Genomic DNA, 15,163 nt, shown 5'->3' on the forward strand with positions numbered 1-15,163 from the left:
ATTCTTGCCTGGAGAATTCCATGGACAGAGGAGCCTGGCAGGCTACAGTCCATGGCATAGCAAAAAGTCGGACATGACTGAGCGACTCACTTTCAACACACACACACTCCTCACCATGATATCAGCAGTTACACTCTTCTCTAAAACTGTCGAAATCCTCTTCAATCTTTCAAAGTTCTCTTCAAATTAACAAATGGCAGCTGAATGCATTCTGTATAACAACATATTAACTACAAAGATGGCAGGACACAATCTCTACCCTTATAGAGCACACAGGTAGACATGTTGCTCAGGAAGGGAAACGGAAGGACCGATTTCATAAACTTACCTTTTACTTTCCACCCAACCAATCCAAAGTGACTATTTTGTCATTAATTCATTACTTATTCATTCAAGAATCAGGGCATTGACTACCTACTATATTCTTTTCTCTGTATTCCCCTCTGTTTGTATCACATTGAAACAGGATGTGATTTTTCATCTAAAGGCCATTTCACATCCTGATAATAGAACACTGATTTGGAAGGGGGTGGCAAACTACCCAATTCCAGAAAATAAACCCTAATGAGCATAAACCAATAGCAGGAATTTCACTTCCTTTTGCAAGATACTTTTCTAGACGTCCTCATAACCAGAAGTAACCTGAAAGGTCAACAGAAGTATAAATCTAAACCAGGCCTGCATCATAGAAAGAAATAGAGAGAAACATCATAAAAGCAGTCAGGAAACAAGATACACTAACTTCAGTAAAGCAGCGATAAATATTAGGTCTCAAATGAAACAACGAAAGCCAGGAAACAAGGCAGTGACATTTCTAAAATGCTGAAAGACAAGACTGAAAATCTAGAATTCTACCTTCAAAACTGAAAGTGAAATAAATACAGTTTAAGACAAACATAAACTAAGATAATACACCACCAGCAAACCTGCTCTAAAAATAGTAAAAGTAAAAGAAACAGTAAAATGAGTTTTGTAGAGAGAAGAAAAATGATCCAGGAAAATGATCTGAGAAGGGAATTGTAGGAATGAATGAAGAACAACAGAAAAGGTACAATGTGGTAAATATAAATAAGTACTGATTGTATGTAACAATGAGAGTAATCTCTCAAAGGATTTGAAATATATGTAGAATTAAAATATATGACAATAATAACACAAAAGGCAGAAGGGGCAAATCCTAAATCTTAAATACCAAAAGGCAGAAGTGGTAATCACTAATCTTCAATTATGATTAATTGATGATAAATCTCTAGTGTCACCACTAAAAAAATTATAAAGGAATGTATAACCAACCAGCTAGAAGTAGGGAATTTGAATACTAAAACATTTGATTACTATAAAAGAACCAAGGAAAGAGAGGAACAGGAACATAAAACAGATGGATCAAAAGGAGAAAATAATAGTAAGACAGAGATAAATTTTAAATATATCAGTAAATATATTACATTTAAATTAATTAAATACTCCACGGAAAAGATTAATACACCAGCCAGATAAAATATCAAAACTCAGTTATGTGCTGCAAAACACAGATGTATATGCCTGAAATACAAATACCCAAAAAGATTTAAAGTTTAAAAAAATACTATACAAACTACCAAAAGAAAAAAATCCACTGTAACTGCTATCAGAGCAATTATTCTCTAAGGCAAGGAGAGATACAGAACTAGATACACATATAAGGCAGAAATATGACAGGGATTCCATAATAATACAGGAGTCAATCCACTGGTAGATACCACCACAAACATAGCTTCATACATGAATAAAGTGCTTTGAATCATAATGGTAAAGTTGATTCAAAAAACAAACCTTACCTTCCCAAACCACCTCGTGCCATGTTTCATCATAGCTCAGTTTCATCAAGGCTTAAACCACTGTTAGTTTGATTTCCATCACCTGCAATTGAAAATTTTATACCACTCACCTGGTCACCAGGCTAAAGTGCAAAGATCATCATCGTTGAGACAAATGTTTGCAGGTGGATAGACGATAGCTACAAAAGGATGGCAACCATAATCTGCTATGACGGGAAGCAATCTTTCAGACTGCCTACACTCTGTCCATCCTGCCAATGAAGAAATGGGGAACCAAGTGGGGGCACCTTGGCTCAGCTAACATCACACATTGATGTGGTGTTTGAATGAAGAGGAGCCGTTAGATCCTGACTTCCAATAAACCTGACCACCTATCATGCCCAGTGTTGTTAAGCCTTTCTCTGGCTTGTTTTAATACTGTTGCTATGGTGTAACTTAGGTTTACCTTCCCCATTGCCATTCATCTCTGAACCAAGTTAAAATACTTTACCAGAGTACAATTTCACAGTGAAGAGAAGAGGGAAATTAAATAACAGTAGATGCCGACAGAAAAACATGAACCCAAACCTAGTTTGGAACGGGTGCTTTAGACTCATTACCCACAGACACACACATACCCCACAGCTCTGTGTATCACAACACTTGCGTTGTTTCCAGGCAGGATCATTTCGTCTCTGTGTTAAGAAAGCCAGAACCGGGAACAGTGTGCACTGCAATAGGGAACCCTGTCTGGGGCAAAAATCCTCCCCCTTTGCCGTACACCTGGGGCTGACTGAAACCTTGATGGCGAAACCTCACTTTCACGTGGCTCCTTCTCCATAGCAGCTGACTTGTGCTGAAATCAAGTTTCTTGTTCTGCCGTTCCCATACGAATGTTGGCAAGAGGCATTCAGGCCGCAGCACACCAGAGTCCCCCAGGGCCCCCGTCGAGGACATATGAGTATCTAGACACACTCGGTTTCAGGCTGCCTGGCAGCAGCAGCACAATCCCCCGGTGAGGGATTTTTAAACAAGTTGGTGATTTTCAGATGACGGATGCCAGCCACAGGAGTTTAAAGTGCTTCTGTGCATCTTAGGCTGCCGGTGAAATACCAATTTCTCCTTTTTTTTAGAACAATTATTTCTTTTATTTCTCCCCAGACGAGCCCTCAGACATTTTTCTCCTTCCTTCTGAGGCTCCTCTTGGAAAGAGCCAGCACAGTAGATCATGCTGGGTGACTCCCCAGATACAGCTGCCGAACACAGGTGCATTCTGGGGCTTGGGCGTCTGGCTTAGCCTCTGATTTGCTGCAGGAAAAATACTCACTGTAGTTTCCCTATTCCCAAATATGGCTACTTTGAAGATGGATATGATATATTAATTTTTGTGTTTTTACAGACTTATGCTCTGCAGACATAACAGCATTTTTCCAAGAAAGGAAGAGAAAAATGACTTCAGTTTCTGTACCTTAGGAACAGCGAGACAGGATTTGTGGGTCTTCTTGTCTCTTAAAGGAGGCAACGGGGATTCCTGAAATGGAAATAAAGAGCCTGCTGTTTGACCTGGAGCTCTGAAGACCCACTTTTAAACTATATGTGGTTGATGGGGAAAGCAACAGGTGAAGCCCTGACACAGTGCTCGGCAATTAGAACTCGGTAAATAACCGTCCTTTCCCTCTCTCTCCACATCTGCCCCCTCATCTCCACCACCAAAGATCAGACTTTTGTTACTGAGGTTTTGCTAATAGTAATGAACTCTAAAGATGGTTTTTTGATCTTCAAAACAGCTTTAAAAAGATCTGGTATCCTTAAGCAGTGTTATTATGAAAAGCAGAGTCTCCATGGGTCAAGCTAAGAAACTAGGCAGTTTTGTTAACAGAGGTTTATCAGGTGAAATTTATTTTTTACCAAATATTTCTTCATGTTTAATAACCTTGAAAGTTAGCAATGATGACTTTCCCATGTGTGCGTGTTAAGTTGCTTCAGTCATGTCCGACTCTTTGAGACCCTACAGACTATAGCCTGCCAGGCTCCATGGGAATCTCCAGGCACAAATACTGCAGTGGGTTGTCATGCCCTACTCCAGGGAATCTTCCTGACTCAGGAATCGAACCCTCGTCTCCTGCATTTCCTGCACTTAAGGAAGATTCTTTTCCGACCCAGCCACCTGGGAAGCCCCTATAATACTTGCTAGGATTCGTAAAGTGGATTAGACTTTACAAAGCCTTTTCATATCCATTGTCCCTTTTGACCCCTTTAACCTTCGTGGGAAATAGGTAATGGAGGGATTTAGTATGTGAGAAACTAAGATGGCACAGCATCAATGTGGCAAAAGAGAGCAAGTTAGCAACAAGCCTGGGAAGTAATGTAAGGAATGTGTTGGGGTTGGGGAGTAAGGGCCATAATGTTTTCTGTGATGGACGCTGGGCTGTGTTCCCCAGGCCCCTCCCCACAAATGAAAAGATTTGTGGCCCTTGTTTTGGAGTGTAGTGTCAACACAAAGCCTCCAGCCATCCGCCCCTTCAGAGACTGCTTCAGCTGCAGAGCTTTTCATTCCAAATCCTGTCCCTTCCTGCCAGGGCAGCAACCCACATCCAATAACTGACTTTCAGTCAAACTCTATTTGGCTCTAATACGTCATTTTAGCTCCAGAGTTTCTTACAGTTTTGGTGATATCACAACTTGACTTGTCTTTCTACCTCAGTATATGCTCTTCCCCTCTCTATCAGGGCTATGAGTCTAAGGGCACCCCTAATAAATACCTTGTACATTAAACTCTGACTCAAAACTGCTCCCTGGAGAACCCAGCATGGGTCTGTTGGCTCCAGGACCGACTGAAGAAAGAAGATGGCAAGATGGGGTTCTGGAGATGGACCACACGCTCATCACCTGGTTGTCAGTGAAGATCCAATTGCTGTTCGTCAGTAAAGTATGTAGTCCTTGGCACAACGTGACTGTCCAGTTGTTAAATGGACACTTGGAGCTGAACTGGGAAGGTGTATGGGCAGAAAGGCATGCAGTAATGGTCTTTATATCAGATTTTTGAAAACTACGTGGGGAAAAAAACTAATTGCAGTAGATTCCAGTGGCTGAGCTTGAATGACATTCTAGAAAAAGATAATGAAGGCTTAGAGCTATTAATAGGCAATTGAAAGCCAAATAAGACAATGCCGCTTGGTGGCATAGGAAAACAATCTCATCTTCTGCAGTGGGAGGGGGAGGACCAGAGCCAGAGCTTCACTATAAAAATAGCCAAACTACTTTATTCTGTTTCGGCTGCTTCAACCAAAACACCACAGACTGGATGGTTTATAAACAACAAACATTTATTTCTCATAGTCTGTAATCTCGGAAGTCTAAGATCAAGGGACAGGCATGTCTTATGTCTGGGGAGGCCCACTTTCTGGTTCATAGACAGCCATCTTGTCCCTGTGTCCCCACACGGCAGCATGGGCAAGGCAACTCTCTCTGGGACCTCTTTTCAAAGAGCACTCACCTCATTTATAAGGGTTTCATCCTTATGACCTAATAACTTCCCTACAAGGCCCTCACCTCCAAATACCATCCCATTGGAAATTAGGTGTCAACATATGAATGTTGAGGGGACACAAACATTCTGTCTCTACCACTACTCTCCAAAGAAGGTTGAAATCTGAGCCAAGGAAGTTCTGCTATTTCAAGGTCAGGCCTCTGGCAAAATATGGGACCCTGGCATATAGGATGGAAACATCTGGGTTGGAATCCCCAAAACTTGGAATCTTTAGGCTTTCCTGAACTTCATGAGTCTAAATAAGTGGACTAGCCCTCCCTAGGAAGACTTAACATCACCTCCTTGCTTGAAGACCATGAAGAGACCTCCTCAAGAAGGCATGTCCTCCTCCCAGGACCTGCCTGCACCTTCTCTTTTGGACTCTGAAGTTAAATCACAGCATAACCTAGCTGCTGACGTGTTTGGCCTTATAAGGGATAAGAGGGACTATATCCCAAAGGAGCCATAAAACCCAACCACTAGGTATGGTGGGAGTTAAAATAGATATTTCATCAAGAGGGCAAGAACATCAAATGAGATAAAGAAGAGTTTAATGACTTGAGAGTACTTTCCTGAGAAATAGAATTTAATACCCTGGCAAAAGACCCCAGAAGATAATGTAAACTTCCTTTGAGGATGACTCCTAGAAACCTGGAAAAAGTGACTATCCACAGTCAGTGAGGTTCAAATATCACAGTCCTCATGATAGTTGATAAAGGAAGGGAGTAAAAGAATTAGAGAAGTGGGCATGCTGAAGTGGATATACTATGTAAGGCCAGAAAACCCAAGTAATCGTGGTCCAGAGGAAAGCCAGAAGGCTGCATCAATCATCAAGGCCATAAAGAATGGTCTTGTAAGAGGACAACAGCACCACGAAAATGTCCAGTGGTGCTCTATCTACAGATCAGAGCTGTCTATAGGTAGTCATTACAGACCTGGGTTCACTGATAGTAGCGGGGGTGGCTCCAGAACAATGGAAACCAGGCAGTACTGCCAGCAGTTGAAAGACAAGTAGATGGGATTACTCTAACCAGTGGCAAGTCAGAGTGGCAACCAAGGCGGGCCTGACCTTCAGAGCTATGGTTGATGAATCCAGCTTCCCCGGGGGGAAATGTTTGGACAACCAATAGGGACGCCGTTCAGACTGTACCACCAGAGGAAATTAGTAAGGATGATCAGATATCGGAATACAGTTGCCTCAGTAGAATACCACAATTCCTTGCCCAGTTTCTGGACCCGATCCAGTTTGTGGATCTAGAATCCACTGGCTGAGGAGACAACTAAATCCACAAGAGTAAGAACCCTGCTATTAATACATGATGACAAAGATACATAGTAATAATAGTTTCAGTCTTTCCCAAAAGAAACCTCATTTACTCAGAAAACCGAACGCTGAAGGCAGGGAGATATCCATATATTTTCATTTATTAATTTTTTCAGCTTTGTTGAGGTATGACAAATGAAATTGTAATATTTTTAAAGTGTATGTGGTGATTTGATAAATGTGTACATTGAGAAGGGGCTTCCCTGGTGGCTCAGACAGTAAAGAATCTGCCTGCAATGTGGGAGGCCCGGGTTTGATCCCTGGGTCAGGAGGATCTCCTGCAAAAGGGACATTCCAGTGTTCTTGCCTGGAGAATTCCATGGACAGAGGAGCCTGGCATGCTACAGTCCTTGGAGTCGCAAAGAGTCAGACATGACTGAGTGGCTAACACTACAGCTATACATTGAGAAAGGATTTCCACCACTGAGTTAATTAACACATCTATCATCCTACACAAACACCTTTGTGTGTGTGTGAGAACACTTAAGTTCTACTCTCTTAGCAAAGTCAATTACACGATACAGTTTTTTTCAGCTATAATCACCGTGTTATTCATTAGATCCTCAGATCTTATTCATCTCGTAACTGAAAATTTGTGCCTTTTTAGCAGCCTCTCCCTATTGTTTCTCCCACCTCCCCAGTCCTAGGCAACTATCAATCTATTCTCTGCTTGTGTGAACTCAACTTTGTTTTGTGTTAGATTCTATATATAAGTGATACCAACCAGTACTTGTCTTTCTCTGCCTGGCTTATTTCACTTAGCATAATGCTCTGCAGCTTCATGCATGTTGTTGCAAATGATAGGTTTCCTTCTTTTTTAGGGTGAGTAAACATATACACACACAGAGACACACAAACATATACACATTTATTTCTTTATCCATTCATCTGTCAGCGGACACTTAGGTTGTTTCCATACCTTGGCTATTGTAAATAATGTTACAATGAATATGAGAATACAGGTATCTCTTCAGGGTACTCCTTTCATTTCCTTTGGTTACTTTCATTTCCTTTGGATATTGGTTTCGAATATCCAAAATGAGTACACAGGCATAGTGGGATTTCTGGATCATATGGTCGTTGCTGTTGTTCAGTCGCTCAGTCATGTCCAACTCTTTGTGAACCCATGGACTGTAGCATGCCAGGCTTCTCTGTCTCCTGGAGTTTGCTCAAACTCATGTCCATTGAGTTGATGCCAACCAACCGTCTCATCCTCTGTTGCCCCTTTCTCCTTCTGCCTTCAATCTATCCTGGCATCAGGGTCTTTTCCAATGAGTTGACTCTTCACATCAAGTGGCCAAAGTATTGGAGTTTCAGCTTCAGCATCAGTCTCTCCAATGAATATTCAGGGTTGCATGTCCTTTAGGATTGACTGGTTTGATTTCCTTTCTGTCCAAGGGACTCTCAAGAGTCTTCTCCAGTGTCACAGTTTCATATGGTAATTCTCTGTAAAAATTTCTTGAGGAATCTTCATACTGTTTTCCATAATGGCTGCACCAGTTTACATGTCCACCAACAGGGCATGATGCTAATCTTTTCTCTCTATCCTTGCCAGCGTTTGCTGTCTCTTCTCCTTTTGGTAACAGACATCCTAACAGATTTGAGGTAATATCTCATTGTGGTTTTTGATTTGTATTTCCCTGATGATTAGTGAGGCTAAGAACCATTTCATGTACCTTTAGGCCATTTATATGTCTTCTTTGGAAAATGTCTATTCGGGTCCCTTGCCCATTTTTAATTGTGTGTGTGTGTGTGTGTGTGTGTGATTTTGTTTGTTTCCAATTTGAGTCCCTTATATATTTTGGAAAAGTCTTTATCTCTTATTCACTTCTGAAGGACAACTTTGCCAAATAAAGTGTTTTTCTTTCAGCACTTAGAATATATCTTCCCACTCCCTCCTGGCCTGTGAGATTTCTGCAGAAAAATCTTATAATGTTATGAAAGCTATCTTGTATATAACAAGTTGCTTTTCTCTTGTTGCTTTAAAACTTTTCTCTTTATCTTTAACTTATCTTTAACCTAATTATGCTATACATATAACTTCAATTACAATGTACCATGGTGTAGGTCTCTTTATCATCTTACTTGGAATGTACTGGGATTCCCGGATCTGGACATCTGCTTCTATTCCAGGTTAGAGAAGTTTTCAGCCATTATTTTGTTGAATTAAGCTTTCTGCCTCTTTCTCTCTCTCTTCTCCTTCTGGACACTCTACAGTGCTTACAGTGGTCCTCATGATGGTGTCCCATAAGTCCCTTAAGCTATCTTGACTTGTTTTCATTCTTTTTTCTTTGCGCTCTTCTGACTGGATAAATTTCAGTGCCCTGTCTTCGAGTTCCATGAGCCTTTGTTCCACCTGATCTAGTCTCCTGATTCACCCCTCTACTGCAATTTTCAGTTCAATTGATGTTTTCTTCAGCTTTATGGTTTCTGTTTGACTCTTTTCATATTTTCTATCTCTACTGAAATTCTCACTTTGCTCATGCATTACCCTCCAGACCTTAGGGAGCTTCTTTATGACTGATATTTTGGACTCCCTAGCAAGTAAACCACTTATCTCCATATCAATAAGTTCAGTTTCTGGAGATTTATCTTAGTCTTTCATTTGGAATATATCTCCTTGGTTTTTTATTTCCCTAGCGTCTGTGTGCTGGTTTCTGCACAGATAGGTAAAACAGCCACCTCTTCTGATCTTGATGGACTGGTGTCACATAGGAGATGAACCTCATCAATCAATATAGCCCAAGCTCCTGGTTGCCTCTCAAACTTTTGTGATTGTGTAAGCTCCCATCTTTGTTCTAATGGCTCCCGGTAGTTGAAAGTGTGCCAAGATCCATGTCCAAAGTGTCCCAAAGAGGAGACCTCAGTCATCACCTATATGCAGGCTGATTAGAAGGCAAACCCTCAGGCAGTAGCTTCCCATTCCAGGAAGAAACTGAAAGCTGAGCATTTTTTGCCTACTCCTCTTTGCACTTGAGTCTGGCTGTATAGGTATAGAGTGCCCCTGGACCCGTTTGTTTGCCATAGTCCTGTGGGACTAATGCATTCATACCCCGCTGGCTATCAGTGCTAAGTGATTTGGCTTCCTGTTCCTTGGATGGAAGCCATCAAAGTTAGGGTGCTAGATGTGTGGTAAAGCACCTTCCTGGGATATACTGGCAACTTGGCCTTGTTGTAACGAGCCAAAGGGTGAAGAAGTGACCACTTCCTCCTCTAGATTCCAAGGAGGACTGCAGTCAGCACCTAGATGTATGCTAATTAGCTGAACCTCCAGGCAGCAGCCTGTAAAGTACATAGAGAAACGCCTTCCAAGGAAAGACAAGGAGGAGATGGGTGTTTCTGCCTGTTCCCTCTGAGCTAAGCTCTGAGTAAGGAGCCATGGTGAATATTTGTACACCATTAATAGCATCTTCTTGGTTTTCTTCTTCTTCTTGACTTTTTCCAAGTCAGTGGGACTTGGAAATGTGAGCCTCTTTGGCTCTCAGAGGTAGGTGTCTGGGGGCACCCATTCTTTGGATGGAAACCTTAAAACTTCAGACCCTAGATGTTAAGTTCAAACCTTTCACTCTCATGGAGAAGCTGGGAGTTGGGGTTCCCTCCTGACTTTATGTTGCTGTGTCAGGGAGTGGAGTTGAGAGTGTGTCTCAGCCTTTCCTATCAATGTCAATGTGGGTGTTTTCTCAGTAGCCTGATGTAAAAGAGTCACTCAGCTAGTTGCTGGATTTCTTTCAGGGGTTGTGCTCTATGTAACTGTACATTTGGTATGCCTGTCAGAGGAGGGAAATTCAGGAACCTCTATTACACCATCTTCGTCTGAGTCTCTTATCCAAACATTTTCAGAACTGCTGGAGTGCCAAGAGATGTAAAGTACTAACATGTTCCCTTTGTCTTCCCTTTGTTAGAGGGGCCACTTAGTAAATTGAATCCTGGGCAAAGTTCAGCTCACAGTGGGACCATTAGGCTCCCAAACCTACCAATTCAGTCTTTTTACCACTCTCCAAGTATACATTTAGGGTGGATATAGCTTATGGTCCACATAACTCCCCAAGTGGGTCTTTCGACTTGTGGGGAAAGGGCAACTTTAGGGCAAAGGCTAAAGCAGCTCCTTTCTCCTCTCCCCTGGAAAAGATAAAATGTTAGAGGCTGCATATTCAGGGTGTGCCAGAAATAAGAGCATCCCATGAGATCTAAAGGATGTGGGAATGTTAGTACCCATCACAACCTCATCTACCAGTCTTGTCCCTGCAAAAAAAAAAAAAAGATATCTTCTAAAGGCAAAAAACTTCTGCAAACACAACTAAATATCATCTCCAATTGCAGCTGCTGGACCAGATATGATGTCCTGGCTAGGGCAGATTAATATGGCCCCAGGTACATGACATACAGCCACTTATTTCACAAGTGTATTCTTTTCTTTCCCTATTAAATAAGGAAGCAGTGACAGCTTGAATTCACATGGAATGAACATCAATATACATTTATACTTTTGCCTCAGGGCTGTGTTAACTTTTCCTGTCCTCTGACATAATGTAGTTTGAAAAGATCTTAACCATCTGGATATTCCACAGAATACCACATTAATCCATACTTCGATAGCATCATGTTTATTGGTCGAGATGACCAAGAAGCTGCTAGCACGGTGGAGGTCTCACTAAGATGCATGTGCTTTGGCATTTAGACACTTCTTACAAAGATCAAGAAGGCTGCTGCATTAGTAAAATTTTGAGAGGTCCAAGTGCTTAGAGGCATGCTGGGACACCCCATGCAAAGTTAAATATCGAATTATTTCATCATATTTCTCCTACCATGAAGAATTAAAGCACAGTGCCTATTAGGCCTCTTCGTGTCTTGAAGGCAGCATACTCTATGTTCCTTCCACCCATGCCAAGAAGGCTGTCAGTTTTTAGAGAGACCAGAGTAGAAAAGGAACTTGCACGGCAGGTTCAGGATACAGTGTAAATACACTGAAAATGGTATGATATTAGAGTTATTACTTACAGGGAAAATATCATATGAAATTTATGGTAAGCCCTAATAGAAGAATAACAGTATGGATGCCTGAGCTTCTGGAGCAAGGCTATGCCACTCCCATCGAAGAATTACATACTTTTTGAAAAACAACATTTGACATAGCTATTGGTATCTTATAGATACAGAGCATTTGCCTGTGGGACATCAAGTGACCACGCATCCAGAATGACCTATTATGAACTGGGTTCTGTCTGATTCACCAAGTCATAATATCAAGCAAGCCCGGCAGCGATATAATACAAGACTGAAAAAGTACATCTAGAATAAGTTACAAGCAGGGCCAAAGAAGAAAATCAAGCCAGCGGCACGGAACCCAGACTCTAATGTCATCTCCTGCTGTTGTGCCAGCAGTCCGCTCTCAGATCACACCCACAGGTGCACGGGATAGTGAAGAGAGGTTCCTATGATTTCCCTACCAAGAAGAAAAAAGCCTATGCCACATAGACAAATGAACTGGCTCATCCTGTGTGTCAAAATCGAAAATATACAGATACACTACAGCCTCACCTTGGTTTGGCCTTGAAAAACAGTTATGTGTGGAAGTATTCCTAACAAGAAGGGCTTTTGGAAATAAACCTGATCATCTACCCTTCTCTGACCTGAGAAGAACTCCAAGACTAGGTGTTTAGACCATTTTGTGCTTAAGTGTCTGGGTCACCAAACCAGGCAAGTGACGAGGATCAACAGAGGAGCTGGCTGAGGTGAGGAAAACATGAAATGGATAGTGAAAGAAGGAGAGGAAGAATGAGGAAAGATAAGTGGCCTAAGATCTGAATATATACAGACTCACAGAGACTGGTGAACAACTTGGGTGGCTGGTCATGGACTTGGAAGAAAAAGATTAGAAGATGACCAACAAGGTAATTCGCAGGGCAGGGAGTGGTGGCAGTAGAATACACATGTGCACAGGAGGGGATTCTTTGTGAAGAGTCTTAGTATCCCGTAGAGAGTTTCTGAGACAAAAGAGAGTGTAAACACCGATTAGACAAAACGACTTGGCCAGCTGATGTCAGTCAGGCTCTGTTACTGGCCACTTTAGTTTTAGCATGATGGGCAGTTGAACAATGGCCACCATCACAGGGACAGAGACTGCTCATGTTCCAAAAGCACAGACTACCACTTAATAACGGTGTCCTAGAAACTGTTGACACTAAATATCTAGTCTATCAGAAACGGAGACCAGTGCTGAGATCCTGATATGATATCACTCAGTCAGGAAACCAATTGGCCACTTGCTGGCAAGTTGACTGCATGAGACCTTTTCAGTCCAGAAAACGGCATTTCATTTGAATGAAATGGCATATTCATTCTGACAAAAATAGAAATATTTTTCAGGTATGAGTATGCCTTTCTTGCCCATGGAAATTCAGCAAAAGCACTCTCAAGAGCTTACAGAGTGTATGATTCACCACCATAGAATTCTAGTTCTATCTTAGAATCAGACTGTGGGGCCCTATCAGGCAAAGACTGAGACAGTATAGTCTGTGAGATCCACTGGTCATAGAACATATCTGACCATCCAGACATACCTGCCAAGAAAGTGTATTAGAATGGCTTGTGGAAGTCATGGCTAAACTACCAACTCAGAAGCAATATTATAAGGAAGGTGTGCCAACCTCTAGGGCACAGTACAAACCTTGAACCAAAGATCTGCCTAAGTGGCTCTGTCTCCAATAATCAGAACATGCGGACCTGAGAACCAAGGTACAGAAGCAGGAGTGGTCTAGTCACTGTGGCCCAATTAGGAAATGTATGCTTTCCATTCTCACAACTTTAATCTCTGTGGGTTTAGTGGTCCTGGTCACCCAAGAAGGAGCCTTTTAGTCAAGAGACACAGCTTTATCTGTTATTTTGTAGATTCCTGCGTCTAAAGACCTGTGGATAAGAAGAGATGCCATCTTTGCAGAGGTAACTGATCCTCATCAGAGAGCTACTTTGGCACAATGAAGGCAGGCAAGACTATGTTTGGCATCCAGGTGCATATTTGAATGTCTCTTGAAATGCCATTACCTAATGATGAATGTAAAAAGACAAATAAACCAAGTCTGACCTAAAAAGGGTACCAGGATCAGGTTTCCAAACCCATCAAGCTCAACCCATCTGGATCACCATACCAGGTCAGCAATCAAGACAAGCAGAAGTACTTGCAGAGGTGAGGGGAATCTCAGATGGATAACAGGAGAAGGGTGGGGGGAAATATCTGTTATGGTTCTGAGACCAGCAGCAGCAGCAGGGACTATAGTTCATCCCATTTATATTCCCCATTTGAGTTTTCCCCAGGAAAAAAATGCTCACTGGAATCTTGGAAGATCTTAATTCCTGAATATGAAGTGAATCTGGGGTGGAAACTGTTGTGCCAACAAGATTCTGTCTTTAAGGAAAGAATTTTCATATAGGCAAAACATTATTTGACATAAATCATACCAATGCTTTATTAAGTCAGTCTCCCAAGGCAACAGAAATAAAAATAAGCAAATGGGACATAGGCAAACTTACAAGCTTTTGCACAGCAAAGGAAACCATAAAGAAAACAAAAGGACAACCTACAGAATGGGAGAAAATATTTGCAAATGATGCAACAGATGAAGGCTTAATCTTCAAAATATACAAACAGCTCATAGAACTCAACAACAGCAACAAACGCAGTCAAAAATTAGACAGAAGACTGAAACAGACATCCCTCCAAAAGAGACACAGATGGCACATGAAAAGATGTTTAACATCGCTAATGATTAGAGAAATGCAAAGTGAAACGACAACAAGGTATCACCTCATACCAGCCAGAATGACTATCATTAAAAAGTCTACAAATAACAAATGATGGAGAGGATGTGGAGAAAAAGAAAATCTCTACAGTGTTGGTGGAAACATAAGTTGGAGCAGTCACTGTGGAAAACAGTATGAAGTTTCCTCAGAAAACTAAAAATAGGACTACAAGACGATCCAGCAACCCCACTCCTGGGAATACATTTGGACTCTGGACAAAACTATAATTTGAAAGGATACAAGCACTCCCATGTTTATAGCAGCATTATTCACAATAGCCAAGACATGGAAACAACCTAAATGTCTATTGACAGATGAAGGGATAAAGAAGATAGTTGTAGGAGGTTCAAGAGAGAGAGAACATAAATATACCTATGGTTGATTCATGTTGATGTATTGCAGAAACCAACACAATATTGTAAAGCAATTATCCTTCAATTAGAAATAAATAAACTTAAAAAAAGAAGATTGCTGTACATATATATAATGGAATATTAATCAGCCATAAAAAAGAATATCATTTGCAGCAACATAAATGCAACTAGAAATTCTTATACTGAGTGAAGTCAGAAAGAGAAAGACAAATGCCACATGGTATCACTTATCTGTGGAATCTAAATTACAACACGGATTAACCTACTTATGAAACAGAAACAGAATCATGAACATATAGAACAGACTGGTATTTGCCAAGGGGAAGAAGGCTGGGGGAGGGAT

General features: G+C 41.4%; 1 long non-coding RNA gene across 7 annotated transcripts in view; it reads right to left on the reverse strand.

The window, feature by feature from the left end:
• The window catches only part of LOC147366967 (uncharacterized), a 216,109-nt gene extending 209,840 nt beyond the window's left edge, over nucleotides 1-6,269 (reverse strand). Inside the window, exons 1-2 of one of the 7 annotated variants that reach the window (XR_015169653.1) lie at nucleotides 3,265-6,269; nucleotides 1,818-1,899 (exon numbers count right to left, since the gene is read on the reverse strand). This is a non-coding gene — a long non-coding RNA (uncharacterized LOC147366967). Of the gene's footprint in view, nucleotides 1-1,817; nucleotides 1,900-2,434; nucleotides 3,229-3,264 lie in introns of those variants that run through there. The other 6 variants (XR_015169649.1, XR_015169651.1, XR_015169650.1 and 3 more) reach the window with 6 other exon arrangements.
• Nucleotides 6,270-15,163: the final 8,894 nt, after the last annotated feature.

The sequence above is a fragment of the Bos grunniens genome, chromosome 8 (genome assembly GCF_055505025.1).
Source record: "Bos grunniens cultivar Pamir isolate PY7600 chromosome 8, Bosgru_T2T1.0, whole genome shotgun sequence".
Taxonomy (NCBI): Eukaryota; Metazoa; Chordata; class Mammalia; order Artiodactyla; family Bovidae; genus Bos; species Bos grunniens.